At 54.6% G+C, this 17,329-nt stretch overlaps 1 pseudogene; it reads right to left on the bottom strand.

Moving 5' to 3' along the window:
- LOC125531899 (disease resistance protein RPM1-like) overlaps nucleotides 1-16,916 on the bottom strand; it is a 67,763-nt pseudogene extending 50,847 nt beyond the window's left edge.
- Nucleotides 16,917-17,329: the final 413 nt, after the last annotated feature.

The raw sequence follows: 17,329 nt of genomic DNA, 5'->3' as shown, positions 1-17,329 counted from the left end.
GAGCCATAGCCTGGGGGAATATTCTCGTGTGTGCTTGTTTGCTTTATCACTAAGTAATTTTTATTTCCTATTCTAGGTTGTTCTCTATCTTTAGTTATGGATATGGAACACGAAATAGAAAAAAATTAGGTGTACCTGCTACTCATGGAGATGGGGAACCTCCTAAAACCCTCGATGCTGGTTATGTGAAAGAGATTATGTACTACTTTGATAATCCTGAGAAAACCCCATTCAATTATGTTATGGGAGACACGTTGGATCAACGTGAATACTTTAGGGATTATCGCTTGACTCAAAAAGGGAAACTATTATGGGATCAAATTCATATGTTGCATTGGTATGCTCGGGAACTATGCTTGAGATATGACTATACTTGTTGCTCTAGGATGAAGGCTCCACACCTTCCCTTTTCATGCAAATTTAATGATGATAAAACATTGCCTTCTTATGCTAATGGTATATATGATTACTATGATGTGGAACAAACAGAAGAATTTGTTGCTTTTATGGGTTCTTGTGAAATTGAATCTTTGTTTAAATAGTGTAAAAATTTTGATGATTCAGTTTATAGACCTGAAAATTTAGCTATCCTTAAATATTGCTATGAGAATTATGAATACAATGCTGATATTGATGTGTTTATTGAGAAAGTCTCCGCTGTCCAAGAAGAGACTAATATTTTGCAGGAGTCTATGGAAGAAGAAATTAATGACATTGTGAGCTCATTGGATGAAAAGATGAGGAGGAGAGCGAAGAACAAAAGGATGAAGAGAGGATTGATCACCCGTGCCCACCTTCTAATGAGAGTAATTCTTCAACTCATACATTATTTAATTTCCCTTCGTGCTTACCGAAGGATGATTGCTATGATGACTGTTATGATCCCATTGATTCTCTTGAAATATCCCTTTTTGATGATGTTTGCTATGCTTGTGGCCAAGATGCCAATATGAATTATGCTTATTGAGATGAACTTGCTATAGTTCCTTATGTTAAACATGAAATTGTTGCTATTGCACCCACGCATGATAGTCCTATTATCTTTTTGAATTCTCCCAACTGCACTATATCAGAGAAGTTTACCCTTGTTAAGGATTATATTGATGGGTTGCGTTTTACTATTACACATGATGATTTTGATAGATATAATATGCATGTGCTTGCTGCTCCTACTTGAAATTATTATGAGAGAGGAACTACATCTCCGCCTCTTTATGTTTCCAACACGAAAAAATTGCAAGAAACTGTTTATACTATGCATTGGCCTTTACCTTGTGTGCATGAATTGTTCTTTTATGACATGCCGATGCATAGGAAGAGAGTTAGACTTCATTATTACATGATATATGTTACTTTGTTCTCACTAATAAATTACAAATCATTGCTGATTCAAATTGGATTTGATATACCTTGGGATCCGGGTGGATTCATTACTTGAGCACTATATGCCTAGCTTAATGGCTTTCAAGAAAGCGCTGCCAGAGAGACAACCCGGAAGTTTTAGAGAGTCATTTATTTCTGTTGAGTGCTTTCATATAGTTTAAAAACAAAAAAATAAAGAGGGGAACCCAAAACTTTTCAAAAAGGAAAGTGAAAGTGAGAGAGACAAGCATGGTTGAAGTGGGGGAGCTCCTTGAACTTTGTTCATGCTCACGGAAAATTTGTGAATCTTGATTACAGAAACTTTTCAACAAAAATAATTATCCTCTTGTACAATTCCATTGTATTATAAAAATAATGTGCCAAGGTTTGCCTTTAGGATGTTTTAGATGCTTGTTGGTTTGTACGGGGCAGGACAGAAACTTTGGCTGTAGCGCGCGATTTTACATTTTCTTTCTGGAATGTCAAATGGTTCTGAAACTTTTTGCACTGTCTTTCTATACAAATTGTTTATTTTTCCCAATTTTGGTAGAATTGTTGGAGTACCAGAGGTATGGTGAATGTTCATATTATTACAGACTGTTCTGTTTTAGACAGATTCTGTTTTTGATGCATAGTTTGCTTGTTTTGATGAAACTATTGATTTATATCAGTGGATTAAGCCATGGAAAAGTTATATTACAGTAGCTACAATGCAAACAAAATATGAATTGGTTTGCAACAGTACTTAGAGTATTGATTTGCTTTATTATACTAATGGATCTTACCGAGCTTTCTGTTGAGTTTTGTGTGGATGAAGTGTTCGAAGATCGAGGAGGTCTCGATGTGAGAAGAAGGAAGAGAGGCAAGAGATCAAGCTTGGGGATGCCCGAGGCACCCCAAGTAAATATTCAAGGAGACTCAAGAGTCTAAGCTTTGGGATGCCCCGGAAGGCATCCCATCTTTCTTCAACAAGTATCGGTATGTTTTCGGATTCGTTTCGTTCATGCGATATGTGCAATCTTGGAGCGTCTTTTGCATTTAGTTTTCACTTTTCTTTGATGCACCATGCTGGTATGAGATAGTCCTTGGTTGATTTATAGAATGCTCATTGCACTTCACTTATATATCTTTTGAGTATGGCTTTATAGAATGCTTCATGTGCTTCGCTTATATCATTTGAAGTTTGGATTGCGTGTTTCTCTTCACATAGAAAACCGCCATTTGTAGAATGCTCTTTTGCTTCACTAATATTTGTTAGAGCGTGGGCATATCTTTTGTAGAAAGAATTAAACTCTCTTGCTTCACTTATATCCATTTAGAGAGATGACAGGAATGGGTCATTCACATGGTTAATCATAAAATCCTACATAAAACTTGTAGATCACTGAATATGATATGTTTGATGCCTTGCAATAGTTTTGCGATATAAAGATGGTGATATTAGAGTCATGCTAGTGGGTAGTTGTGGATTGTAGAAATGCTTGTGTTGGAGTTTGTGATTCCCGTAGCATGCACGTATGGTGAACCGTTATGTGATGAAGTCGGAGCATGATTTATTTATTGATTGTCTTCCTTATGAGTGGCGGTCGGGGATGAGCGATGGTATTTTCCTACCAATCTACCCCCCTAGGAGCATGTGTGTAGTACTTTGTTTCAATGACTAATAGATTTTTGCAATAAGTATGTGAGTTCTTTATGACTAATGTTGAGTCCATGGATTATACGCACTCTCACCCTTCCATCATTGCTAGCCTCTTCGGTACCGTGCATTACCCTTTCTCACCTCGAGAGTTGGTGCAAACTTTGCCGGTGCATCCAAACCCCGTGATACGATACGCTCTATCACACATAAGCCTCTTATATCTTCCTCAAAACAGGCACCATACCTACCTATTATGGCATTTCCATAGCCATTCCGAAATATATTGCCATGGAACTTCCATCATCATCATATACATGACTTGAGCATTCATTCTCATATTGCTTTGCATGATTGTAAGATAGCTAGCATGATGTTTTCATGGCTTGTCCGTTTTTTGATGTCATTGCTGCGCTAGATCATTGCATATCCCGGTACACCGCCGGAGGCATTCATATAGAGTCATATTTTGTTCTAGTATTGAGTTGTAAGTAAATAAAAGTGTGATGATCATCATTATTAGAGCATTGTCCCATGTGAGGAAAGGATGATGGAAGCTATGATTCCCTCACAAGTTGGGATGAGTCTCCGGACTTTACAAAAAATAAAAGAGGCCAAAGAAGCCCACAAAAAAAGAGGCCAAAGAAGCCCACCAAAAAAAGAAAAGAGGAAAAAAAGAGAAAAAATAAAAAAAATGAGAGAAAAGAGAGAAGGGACAATGTTACTATCCTTTTACCACACTTGTGCTTCAGAATAGCACCATGTTCTTCATATAGATAGTCTCTTGAGTTATCACTTTCATATACTAGTGGGAATTTTCATTATAGAACTTGGCTTGTATATTCTGATGACGGGCTTCCTCAAATGCCCGAGGTCTTCATGAGCAAGCAAGTTGGATGCACACCCACTTAGTTTCCAGTTTGAGCTTTCATACACTTATAACTCTTAGTGCATCCGTTGCATGGCAATCCCTACTCCTCACATTGACATCAATTGATGGGCATCTCCATAGCCCGTTGATTAGCCGCGTCGATGTGAGACTTTCTCCCTTTTGTCTTCTCCACACAACCTCCACCATCATATTCTATTCCACCTATAGTGCTATATCCATGGCTCACACTCATGTACTGCGTGAAAGTTGAAAAGGTTTGAGAACATCAAAAGTATGAAACAATTGCTTGGCTTGTCATCGTGGTTGTGCATGATTTGAATATTTTGTGTGGTGAAGATGGAGCATAGCCAGACAATATGATTTTGTAGGGATAACTGTCTTTGGCCATGTTATTTTGAAAAGACATGATTGCTTTATTAGTATGCTTGAAGTATTATTATCTTAATGTCAAATGATAGACTATTGCTTTGAATCACTCGTGTCTTAATATTCATGCCATGATTAGATTACATGATCAAGATTATGCTAGGTAGCATTCCACATCAAAAATTCTCTTTTTTATCATTTACCTACTCGAGGACGAGCAGGAATTAAGCTTGGGGCTGCTGATATGTCTCCATCGTATCTATAATTTTTGATTGTTCCATACCAATATTCTACAACTTTCATATACTTTTGGCAACTTTTTATACTATTGTTGGGACTAACATATTGATCCAGTGCCCAGTGCCAGTTTCCTGTTAGTTGCATTTTTTGTTTCGTAGTAAATCCATATCAAACGGAGTCCAAACGGGATAAAACTGACGGAGATTTTTTTGGAATATATGTGATTTTTGGGAAGAAAAATCAACGCGAGACGATGCCCGAGGGGACCACGAGGCAGGGGACGCGCCCCAGGGGGCAGGCGCGCCCTAGGCCCTCGTGGCCACCCCGTAAGGCGGTTGATGCCCTTCTTTCGCCGCAAGAAAGCCAATATCCGGATAGAGATCGTGTTAAAATTTCAGCCCAATCAGAGTTACGGATCTCCGGGAATTTAAGAAACGGTGAAAGGGCAGAATCTGAGAATGCAGAAACAGAGAGAGACAGAGAGACAGATCCAATCTCGGAGGGGCTCTCGCCCCTCCCAAGCCATGGAGGCCATGGACCAGAGGGGAAACCCTTCTCCCATCTAGGGAGAAGGTCAAGGAAGAAGAAGAATGAGGGGGGCTCTCTCCTCCTCGCTTCCGGTGGCGCCGGAACGCCGCCGGGGGCCATCATCATCACCGCAATCTACACCAACACCTCCGGCATCTTCACCAACATCTCCATCACCTTCCCCCCTCTATCTACAGCGGTCCACTCTCCCGCAACCCGCTGTACCCTCTACTTGAACATGGTGCTTTATGTTTCATATTATTATCCAATGATGTGTTGCCATCCTATGATGTCTGAGTAGATTTTCGTTGTCCTATCCGTGATTGGTGAATTACTATGATTGATTTAATTTGCTTGTGGTTATGTTGCTGTCCTTTGGTGTCCATCACATGAGCGCGCGCGTGGATCACACCATAGGGTTAGTTGTATGTTGATAGGACTATGTATTGGAGGGCAAGAGTGACAGAAGCTTCAACCTAGCATAGAAATTGATGCATACGGGATTGAAGGGGGACCAATATATCTTAATGCTATTGTTGGGTTTTACCTTAATGAATGTTAGTTGTCGGAGTAAATAGCCATGGGTAGCCTAGCCCGCTTCCCCTGGCACTTCTGAAAAAGTTACGAGCCCGCCCGGCTCTCAAGAATCCAAGACATAGGGGCCGCCTTCCCCTAAACGGCTGCGATCAAGGTCGGCTTTAGGAAGGCTGTTCTACTTTAACCCTCATGAGAGGGCCGACTCCAAGAAGCCGACTGTGAGAAGGCCGACTCCTTCGAGCCGGCTCCCCGTAAAGCAGTCAAGACCGTACCCACAAAGTTTGCACCCACCTAACGGCGGTGCGACGGGGCGTGACTACAGAAGAACCTGCCACCCTCGAATCCCGGGGCACGCCTGGCACAGTGCACCGTACGGGGTAGGCATGACCCGTCCGGCGCAGCACTGTAGCCATGTTGACCCTGGCCTCACCTACGACGGGCCGCCAGCGCGGCCCACAGGCGGTGGGCCCCTTTGCGCAGAGAGACGGCCGAAGGCGGCCACGCTTCCAACAAGCCGGCCCAAGACAGAGCCGGCTACCCGCAGCCGGCTCGCCGCCTCCCTCGAAGAAGACGCCCCATAAAAGAGACAAGACGCGGTAAGGCTACAGCGATCGTCCGACAGGCGGCGGTACTGTAGCCACGCTTACCACGATGGAGCTCACGTCAACAAGATGAAGCCAAAGTGACCGGCCGCTGACCTGGCCCCGGATAGTGGGGCCTGCCTGTCAATCAAGGAGTTGGCAGCCGGCGGGACCCACCAGTCGGCGGGCCCCAGCAGCCGGCGCAGAAGCCGGCGAGCGCAGTCACAGACGGCTGGGCCTCGCGCCCAGCCGGATTACCATTGTACCCCCGGGGGGTAGGCCTATATAAACCCCCCGGAGCACCCATGCAAAGGGTTCGACCCTCTGCTAGCTCTAGACACCATACAAGGAGAAGAAGCAGGCTAGCCGTGCCCTTTCTTCCTCCTCCCCCCCAAAAAAAACAGCTCAAGGAGCGTCGTGTAGCTACTCGATTCATCTAGTGAACATGCGGAGACCCCGCAGAGCAGCAGTAGGGGTGTTATCTCCTCGGAGAGCCCCGAAGCTGGGTAAGATCCGCCGGCGTGCATGTCTTCGCCTCATCCCGCTTCCAGGCACCGGCGATGTCTTACTGGTTCCCACAAAGATAAGCCACCCGTTGGCATATGTCGCACCCACCACCCGACATTTGGCGCCCACCGTGGGGCCAAGCGCACCGTCGTCCGGAGACCTGTTCTGGACGGGAACCCTTTTCCTCCCCAGCGAGCGTAGCCAGCCCGGCACGCCCGATGGCGCTTGCCACGACGCGCTGCAAGGCGTCACCAGCATCTGCGCGGCAAGCGGCCTCGCCGATCTCCCCGACGAGACCTTCACCTCCGACGAGCTCGCCTCCGATGCGGGCACTGACCGCCTCGCCAACCTTCTCTGCCAGCTCCATGTCTCCAGCGAGCCCGCTGCGGACCTAGAGTCGGTTGGCTCCACCGACCCGATGCCTGTCGACTCCGACACGGCCTCTACGACGCCTTCCCCACCAACGTCGCGATCTACAACGACCCGCTTCCTCGAGCCGACGGCCACGATGCTGTCACCGCCGAAGTGATGGTTGTCGGCCACAGCGGCCCGGCCGACGAGAGCGCCCGCGACGCCTCGCGCGCGGTGGCCCACGATTTGTCCGCTCCTCTCCCGGCCGACGCCGACGACGAAGCACTGGAAGCACGCTGCCTCGCTCTCCTCGCGGAGGGCCGGAGGCTGGCCTCCGTAAGACGCCTCACTGAGGCCTACCAGCGTGAGGCTGACCGCGCCGCCTTCGGCACGCTGGCCCCGGGCGGGCCAAGCCGGGCCGGCCTTGTCAAGCAACGCGGCGCCGTCATCGCCGACACGCTGGGAATCGATTGCCCGGTCTATGCCACTCCGCTCGAGAACTTGCGTGCCGCCCAGGCGGCCGTAGACGAGCTGGACGGCCTGGAAGCCGAAGACCTTCCCCACATGAACCGGCGCATCCAGCAATTGATTGACGCCGCCGCGCAGCGGCACGAAGCCGACGCTCACGCGGAAAGCCTTCCCCCGCGCCGAGAGCACGGCGCGACGTCCCGGACGCCGACTACGAGCAATACCCGCGCGCGACGCGAGAAGGAGCCGGCTACCAGCCGCAGCCGGACCCGGATCTCCATCGAGCGGGACGCGGACGGTCATCCCCCCCGAGCCATGGAGTGGCGGGGCGACCCGCCTCCGCCTCCGCCCCATGGAGAGAGATATCCCGCCTCACCGCCAGTGGCGCACCCGACTCTCAGCGGCCGGCTGGGCCGCCGCGAAGGAATCGGCGAGAACGACGCCCGTCATCGGCTCGACCGCCTGGCGCGATCCCTGGCATTGGAAGAAGAAGACGATGTTGGCCCGCCTTGCATTGGCCCCCGCATCCGCGACGAGCCCTTTCCCAAAGGGTTCTTGCTCCCAAGAGACACGCCCAAGTACAACGGCTCCGTGAAGCCGGAAGATTAGTTGATCGACTACTCCACCGCATTTAGCATAGCCAACGGCAATCGACGCGTCGCCGTGAAGTACGTGCCCCTCATGCTGCAGGGCACGGCGCGGACCTGGCTCAACAGCCTCAAGCCGCGTAGCATCAACAGCTGGCTAGACTTCACAGAAGCCTTCATCCGCAACTTCACCAGCACCTACAAGCGGGCTCCCAAGCCCAGACAGCTCTCCTTGTGCGTACAAGGCCCCGCCGAGTCCACTCGCGATTACCTCACGCGTTGGGCCGAGCTCCGCAACTCCTGTGAAGGGGTGCACGAGGTGCAAGCCATAGAGTACTTCACAGCCGGATGCCGAGAAGGCACCCTCCTCAAGCACAAGCTCCTCTGTGACGAGCCGGCTACCCTCGACGAGCTTCTGGACATAGCGGACAAGTACGCCACCACCGACTCCTCGATGAAGACCGAGCTTCGGGTAGACGCGTCCGGAAAGGTGCTCAACCCGGCGCCCAAGACGCCGGCTGGAGAACCCGGCCGACACCCCAACTCGAACGACAACAAGCGCAAGGGCCCCGCGCCGCCTCCCGCTAGCCGGCAGGTGGCCACGGTCGAAGATGCGCCGCCTGAAGAACGACCGGCACCCAAGAAGCCCAAGGGCGGCAGGCCGGCTTGGCAGCCCGCCTTCTCCTACGAGCAAACCCTCGACGCCCCTTGCAAGTTCCACAGCGGCGCGAAGCCGTCCAACCACACGACCCGGAAGTGCAACTGGCTCACCCGAATCTCTAAGGGCGAGGGGCTCTTGCCACCTCCGCCTGCCGGCCCGCCGCCTCCGCCTCCGCCGCCTCCGGCCGCTCGGCCCGCAGTCGGAGCCGTGCATGACGAGTTTCCTGATGAGCAAGCAACCTACATCGTCTTTACAAGCCAGCCCGAAGACCGGCGCAGCAAACGCCGAGAGCACCAGGGAGTCAGCGTGGTCGCTGCCAACCCCGCCAGACACATGCATTGGTCAGAAAAACCCATCAGCTGGAGCCGGGCCGACCATCCGGAGGTGACGCCGTCTCCCGGCTCTTATGCTTTGGCCCTGGAAGCCACCCTTGCGACGGACAGACGCGCCGCCCGCTTCTCCCGTGTGCTGATAGACGGCGGGAGCAGCATCAACATCCTGTATCGTGACACCCTGGAGAAGCTGAACGTCAAGACAAAACAGCTCATGCCCACTCGGACAGTTTTCCACGGCATCGTACCCGGCCTGTCCTGCGCCCCCATTGGCAAAATCAAGATTGATGTACTTTTTGGGGACAAGGAGCATTTCCGCCGGGAAGCGATCTGGTTTGAAGTGGTGGACCTGGAGAGCCCTTACCATGCATTGCTGGGCCAACCTGCTTTGGCCAAGTTCATGGCAGTTCCCCACTATGCCTACCTCAAGATGAAGATACCAAGCACCAAAGGCATCATCACCATAGCCGGTGACTACAAGAAGTCCTCTGAGTGCGCAGCAGCCAGCAACCGGCTGGCCGAGTCCCTTGTGATCGCCGAAGAGAAGAAGATGCTGGACCGAGTCGTGGCCATAGCCGGCAAGCAGTCGGCCGTGTCCCCCGACCCCAAGGAGCATGATACTCAAGGGTCTTTTCAGCCGGCCAAGGAGACGAAGAAGATACCTCTTGACCCCGAGCGTCCAGAGAGGTTTGCCGTCATCGGGGCAAACCTGAACAGCAAATAGGAAGGCGAGCTCGCCGATTTCCTCCGTGAGAATCGGGACATCTTTGCGTGGTCCCCCAAGGACATGCCGGGTGTTCCGAAGAAATTCGCCGAGCACAAACTACATGTTCGAGAAGACGCAAAGCCAGTCAGACAACCCCTTCGCCGACTGTTGGAGGAGAAACGCAGGATTGTAGGGGAGGAGATAGCCCGGCTCTTGGCGGCCGGCTTTATCATGGAAGTTTTCTTTCCAGAGTGGCTCGCCAACCCGGTCCTTGTGCTAAAGAAGAATAACAAGTGGCGCATGTGTATAGACTACACAAGTCTCAACAAGGCTTGCCCCAAAGATCCTTTTGCCCTGCCAAGGATAGACCAAGTGATAGACTCCACAGCCGGATGCGAGCTGTTGAGTTTTTTGGATGCTTACTCCGGATATCACCAGATAAAGCTAGACCCGGATGACCGCCTGAAGACCGCCTTCATCACGCCGTTCGGAGCCTTCTGCTACCTGACTATGACATTCGGCTTGAGAAATGCCGGTGCCACCTTTCAGCATTGCATGCAGAAGTGCCTCCTCAAGCAGCTCGGCAGGAATGCCCACGTTTACGTGGACGACATTGTGGTGAAGATGGAGAAGCGTGGCACCTTGCTGGAAGACCTCAAGGAAACATTTGAGAACCTGCGCCAGTTCCAAATCAAGCTCAACCCCGAGAAATGCGTGTTCGGGGTGCCAGCCGGCCAGCTCCTGGGCTTCCTGGTCTCCGAATGCGGCATCGAATGCAACCTGGCGAAGATCAAGGCCATCGAGAGAATGGCGATCCCTACCAAGCTTCGAGACATTCAGAAGTTCACCGGATGCTTGGCCTCCTTGAACCGCTTCATGAGCCGGCTCGGAGAGAAAGCCCTCCCCCTCTACCGCCTCATGAAGAAGAGCACTCACTTCGAGTGGAACGACCAGGCCGACCAAGCTTTCCACGAGTTGAAGAAGATGCTGGCCACGCCGCCTGTCCTCGCGGCGCCGATCGAGAAAGAGCCCATGCTCCTTTACATCGCTGCAACCAGCCGGGTGGTCAGCACCGTCATCGTAGTCCAGCGCCCGGAAGAAGGCCGAGCCCAGCTGGTCCAGAGGCCGGTGTACTATTTGAGCGAGGTGCTGTCCGCCTCGAAGCAAAACTACCCGCACTACCAAAAGATGTGTTACGGCGTGTACTTCACCGCCAAGAAGTTGAAGCCCTACTTTCAAGAGCATCCCGTCACGGTCGTATGCACTGCCCCGCTAGCCGAGATCATAGGCAGCCGGGATGCATCCGGCCGAGTCGCGAAATGGGCAATCGAGCTAGCCCCGTACACGATCTTCTACCAACCCCGCACCGCCATCAAGTCCCAAGCACTGGCCGACTTCCTCGTCGACTGGGCCGAGACCCAGTACCTGCCGCCGGCTCCCGACTCCACCCATTGGCGCATGCACTTCGACGGGTCCAAGATGCGCACCGGCTTGGGAGCCGGCATCGTCCTTACCTCTCCCAAAGGCGACAAGCTCAGATACACGCTACAAATCCACTTCGCCGCCTCCAACAATGTGGCCGAGTACGAGGCGCTCATACATGGGCTCCGGCTTGCCAAAGAACTTGGCATTCGTCGGATCCTATGTTATGGCGACTCGGACCTGGTAGTCCAGCAATCATCCGGCGACTGGGACGCCAAGGACGCGAATATGGCGAGCTACCGTTTCCTGGTCCAACAACTCAGCGGATACTTTGAAGGATGCGAGTTCCTCCACGTACCACGAGCCGACAACGAGCCAGCCGATGCCCTGGCTCGAATAGGCTCCACTCGGCAAGCAATCCCAACCGGCGTCGCTCTACAACGCCTCCTCAAGCCGTCCATCAAGCCGTCTCCGGAATCCGATTCCATCTTCGTGCCGCCTGACCCCGATGCGGCCAGGTCCGGCTCGAAGAATCAAGTAGCCGACCCCAAGACCCCCGTAGCCGGCTCGGGGACTTCGGCAGCCGGCTCGGGGACTTCGGCAGCCGGCTCGGGGACTTCGGCAGCCGGCTCGGGGACTGCGGTAGCCGGCCCGGGGACTTCGGCAGCCGGCTCGGGGACTGCGGTAGCCGGCCCGGGGACTGCACCAGCACTACAGCCGGCGGCTGACTCCAGCACCTCACCGCCCAGCCCGCCCACCCTGGTGGCAGTAGCCACTTTGGCAGTAGAAGAAGTCCTGGCTCCGTCATGGGCTCAGTCCATCCTCAACTTCCTAGTAAACCAAGACCTGCCGGCTGACGAAACAGAAGCAAGACAAGTCCAGCGTCGAGCCGGAGTGTACACAATCGTCAACAGAGAACTACTCAAGCGCAGCGTCACCGGAGTCCTCCAGCGATGCGTCGAGCAAGAGAAGGGCATTGCAATCCTTGCAGACATTCACCAAGGAGAATGCGGCCACCATGCGGCCTCAAGATCACTTGTCGCCAAAGCCTTCCGCCATGGTTTCTTCTGGCCGACTGCTTTGGACGACGCCAAAGAATTAGTCAAGCATTGCAAGGGATGCCAGCTCTTCAGCTCCAAGCAACACATGCCGGCTTCGGCACTCAAGACCATTCCCCTCACTTGGCCCTTTGCTGTTTGGGGACTGGACATGGTGGGCCCATTCAAGACGGCGCGCGGCGGCATGACGCATTTGCTCGTCGTCGTGGACAAATTCACCAAGTGGGTTGAGGCGAAGCCGATCAAGAAGCTGAATGGGCCGACTGCCGTGACGTTCATCGCGGACATAACAACTCGGTACGGCGTGCCGCACAGCATCATCACCGACAATGGCACGAATTTCGCCAAAGGAGCCTTGGCACGTTTCTGCGCAGCCCAAGGTATCCGGCTGGACCTAGCATCCGTCGCCCACCCGCAGTCAAACGGCCAGGTCGAGCGAGCCAACGGCCTCATCCTCTCCGGCATCAAGCCCCGACTGGTTGTACCTCTGGAGCGCTCAGCCGGCTGTTGGCTCGATGAGCTGCCGGCTGTCCTCTGGAGTCTGCGCACTACACCAAACAAGTCAACCGGCTTCACCCCTTTCTTCCTTGTGTATGGTGCCGAGGCGGTCATCCCAACTGACATCGAATTCGACTCGCCTCGAGTAACCATGTACACGGAAGCGGAGGCCAAGGAAGCACGAGAAGACGGCGTCGACCTGCTCGAAGAAAGCCGGTTGTTGGCTCTCAGCCGGTCTGCAATTTACCAGCAGGGTTTGCGCCGCTACCACAACCGGAAGGTCAGGCCAAGATCTTTCCAAGAGGGCGACCTTGTGCTCCGGCTGATTCAGCGAACAGCCGGCCAGCACAAGCTCTCAGCCCCTTGGGAAGGCCCTTTCGTCATCAGCAGAGCTCTAGGCAACGACTCCTACTACCTGATCGACGCACAGAAGCTGAAGGCACGCAAGAGAGACGACTCCGGCAAGGAGTCGGAACGGCCATGGAACGCCAACCTCCTTCGAAGATTTTACAGTTGAAAGGCAGCATGTATCACGCTAACTTTTGTATTAAGTACAAGACAATAGGCTCCCCGAGGAGGGCTCGGGGACTGCCATCCCTTATTTATGAATGAAAAGTATCATGCTTATGACCTTGTCGTATCGTTTACTTTTTCCGTCCGGCACCGAGTTCGACTAGTCGGCTCGGGGACTGGCCGACTGAAGTTATATTAGAAGTCCTCCCCGCAGTCAGACAAGTAGTGTGCCGGCTCTCAAGCCTTCCCTTGCCAAAGTCGCAGTTCGAAGAACCGGCTGTCCGGCTGGCAAGGGTTAAAGGTAGGAACGACCGCCCACACGAAAAATGGCTAGGGACTAGCAGACTAATATAACAAAAGCCGGTTTTTCCCACACCGCCGACTGGCTACCAGAGTAGCCGGCCGGCCGGTTTCCATTCACTCTACTTTAAATCCAAGAAAGCTCAAGTACTTGCCTCCCCAAAGAGGGAAGGCGGCAAAGGAAAAAGCCTAAGGATAAACAAGCATACGCGAATGGAAACCAAGCATGCACATGATAATATTTACATAAAAAGACCTCCAAGAGGCCAGCATTCAACATAGTTTGGATACACCCCCAGTGGGTGGAACTGCGAAACTTAACAAAAGATTGTTCAAAGACAACAAAGCAGGAAAAATAAAGACGGCAGGTCAAGCTGGCGGAGCGGCCGACTGGTTGGCGGAGACGGTCGCGCCGGCTGAAGGAGCGGCCGGCTGACGAACTTCGGCTTGGTCGCCGCCTCCCGCAGAGGGCGCACTTCCACGCGCCTCGTTGCTGGAGGCACGGTCGGCCTGAGGTCGGCTGGTTGTTCCACCAGCCGGCTCGACGTCTCCGCCGTCGTCGTCTTTGTCTTCTTCGCCCTCGTCGCTGGAGGCGATCTCCTCCGCCGAGTCCTCGCCCACCGCCGGGTTCAGCCCGAACCACTCCTCCGGCTGCGCGACACCGTCATCATCAATTTCGGGTGCGAAAATGCTGATGTCGGTGCACTCGGCGATCGTTGAAGCCCGCTGGGCGATAGCCGGCCTCATCGCCTCCAGCTCCGCGTCGGCCTCCATCCGCGAAGTGCGCAGCTGGTCCAGGCTCAGCCCTGGGTACCAAGCCCGGACGAATTCCAACGCCCGCCCGGCTCCGAGGCGGGCCGCTGACGCTTTCCAAGCCTCGAAGCGTCCAACTGCGACTTCCAGCCAGTCGGCAGTTCGGCTCGGAGTGCGGGGGATCGTCTCGCCGGGCCAGAGGGCGGCCAGCACTTGCGCCCCGGCACGTTGGAGCCGGCGAAGCATCCGATGAGCCGGCTGCAACCATGCCTGGACAGCCAGAAGCTGCTCCTCAAGGGTCCGGTTTGCATCCGGCGCGATGTCGGCCCCCGCTTGCCGGCGCGCCTCGCGATGGGCCTCAATGCTTTGGGCGGAGAAGGCGGAGTAGCCTGGGAAGTAATCTGCAAGAAACAACAAGCAAGAGCTCAAGATAAGTCAAAAAACCCAAGCGGCAAGGGGCAGGGGAGAGCCGAGAAAGGCAGCTTACCATCGATCAAGTCCTCGATCCGGCCAAAGCCTTCGTCCAGGCCTCGCCGGGTCTCAGACCAGGTCGCCGCCGCCATCTCATATTCCGCCATCAAGGCGTCTTCGCTTTCCCGCGCCGCCTGCAGGGCCGTTTTGTGGCTTTCCTCTTGGTCGGCTAGCTTCTTGGCCAGGCGATCCCGTTCCTGGACCAAGGCAGTGCACTCGGCCTCTTTGGCGTAAAGGGCGGCCTTCGCTTCGCCAAGCTCCTTCCGCAAGTCGGCGTTGGCCCCTGAAGGCAAAGAAAAAGAAAAATCAATAAGAAAAGAGTCGTCAAGAAAGATTCGACCCGACTGCGCAGCAGTCGGCCCGAATCTCAGGGACTACACCCAGTGGGTGCGCTGACGCGCCCCCATAGGAGACAAACAAAACCAAGTACTTACTTCAGCTGTCGGCCAGGTCGTCGGTCCGCCGGCTCAACTCTTGAGCCTGGGAGTCGAAGGCGGCAGCACGAAGGTTGTGGTATTCCTGAAAGTTTAGAAAGAAAGCAAAGTAAGGTGGCCGTCGAGAAAGATCCGACCCGACTGCGCAGCAGTCGGCCCGAATCTCGGGGACTACACCCAGTGGGTGCGCTGACGCGCCCCCACGGAAGAAATCAAGAAAGCAAAGCAGCCAAGAGCGAAGGACTCACCCAGACAGTGGTTCGCGTCGACAAGAACTCTTGGTTGAGCTGTTGCAGCAGGGCGGCTTGAGCTCGTAGCCGGCTCCGGACCCCTTGAGCCGCCGCTTCCAGCTCGCCGGTCCCCCCGCTGGGAGTCCACTCGGACACGGCGGAGCTGGCCGCCTCCAGATCTCCGGTCGGCTAGCCTGCGCTCGCGGCTCGGCGCAACTCCGGCGGAGCGGCGCCTCCTCTAGCACGCCGGCCCGGCACCAGCTGCACCTTGAGGCCGGCCCTGCTCTCCGGCTCACCTCCGGCCGGCTCCTCTGGCACCGCAGATGATTGACCGCCCTGGCCCGCTCCGGTTGGCGCAGCAGGCGGCACTCTCCCCGCCAAGGCCACGGGGTCCTCCTCCCTCTCCAACAGCGGCGGGTCTTGGATGATCTCCTCCGCCAAGGGCAACGGGGTGTCGGGGGCCACGGCTCAGAGAGGAACGGCGAGCAGCGGAGGCTGGCTGCGTGAGCTTTCCGCCTCCGTCTCTGTGGGAGCCGCCTCCCTCTGGGCCTTGGCTACCGCTTCGGTCTGCCGCCTGGGCGGCCGCCTTCTCCGCCGCCTCGCGCTCCTCCCGCGCTTCGCGGGCGTTCCGATCTGTGGCCTCCCTAAGATCGGCGCGGGGGTCCACGCGGCGGGAACTCGAGGACCCTCCAGCCGGCCCCACGACGGAGCCGCCTGGGCCCCGCTCAAGGGAAAGCGGCGCCCTGTCCAGCAAGCGAGGAAAGTTAAGAAGAAATTCGAAGAAAAGAGAACAACAACGACGAGTGCGGCAAAGCAATTGAAGACTCACGCCGAGACCGCCTGGGGCTGTTTCACAGCCTTGCGGAAGCGGGCCGCCTTCGCGGCCGCCTCATCCCGCTTTGTCGCCGCGGCGGAAGGCTTGGACTTCTTCGGCCGACTGCCGAAGAGGCCTAGAGCGGCCCGGCGCTTCTGCGCGCCGCCGGCAGGCGGCGCGACAGATGAGCCCGCGCCCTGTTGGTCGACCGCCGACTGGCAACGCGGAGCGACTTCGGCTTCGAAATCGTCCGGCCAGTCCTCGAAGCTCGCGGTGAACTTTGAGCCTCCGGGCTCGGCGCTGTCCCCCACGACGGCGTCTTCCATGGCAGCCGCCCCCAAGTCCGGGTCGTCAACATCATCCACCATGCGGTCGGGGGCGTATTGGCGTTCGATCCCTGCCACCCCGGCCGGTGGCGCAAGAAGAGGGTTCTGCTCAGAAAACCGACTGGTCAGAAGCCGGCCGACACGAAGCCGGCTGACGATAGAAAAGAAGATAAAGAGAGAAACTTACCACGGGTGGAGGATTTGCGCGAGAATATGTTGCCTTGCCGTATTGCCAGTCCCCACTGAGCTTGCAGTTGGCAATGTAGTTGACCATGAGCGCCACCTCTGTGTGGGGCATCTCCCATGTGCTCAGCCGACTTGGGTCGAAGCGGACGCTCATTTGACACATCATATGGGGCCGGCTCTGGAGAGGAAGGATCCGGCGCTCCACGAAGGCGGCCACCAAGTCGGCCCCGCGCAAGCCTTCTGACTGAATCAGCACCCGAAGCCGGGAGATGGCGGCGTTCCCGGCCGGAGACAACGACCGGGATCGGAAGCTCCACGAGGGCTGCCTCCCAGCCGGTGGGCCGGCTACGTAAGCCGACAGGTTGATGTAGTCTTCTCGCTCGGCGACGTTCTTCACATAGAAATAAGATCTCTGCCAGACCTTTACCGACTGGATCAGGGGGATGGGCGGGAACGGATTGTTCTCACTCGCCCTCCTCATGGCGATGAAGGCCCCACAGGGGGCGGGCACGCCGGCGACGACTGTGCCGAGCTTGCTCTGGAAGAACTCTCCCCAGAGCTCCAGCG

Source organism: Triticum urartu, chromosome 2A (assembly GCF_056163025.1).
Source record: "Triticum urartu cultivar PI428250 chromosome 2A, HENAU_Tu73, whole genome shotgun sequence".
NCBI classification, from domain to species: Eukaryota; Viridiplantae; Streptophyta; class Magnoliopsida; order Poales; family Poaceae; genus Triticum; species Triticum urartu.
The sequence above is the reverse complement of the archived record's forward strand: the minus strand, read 5'-3'. Positions and strand labels throughout refer to the sequence as shown.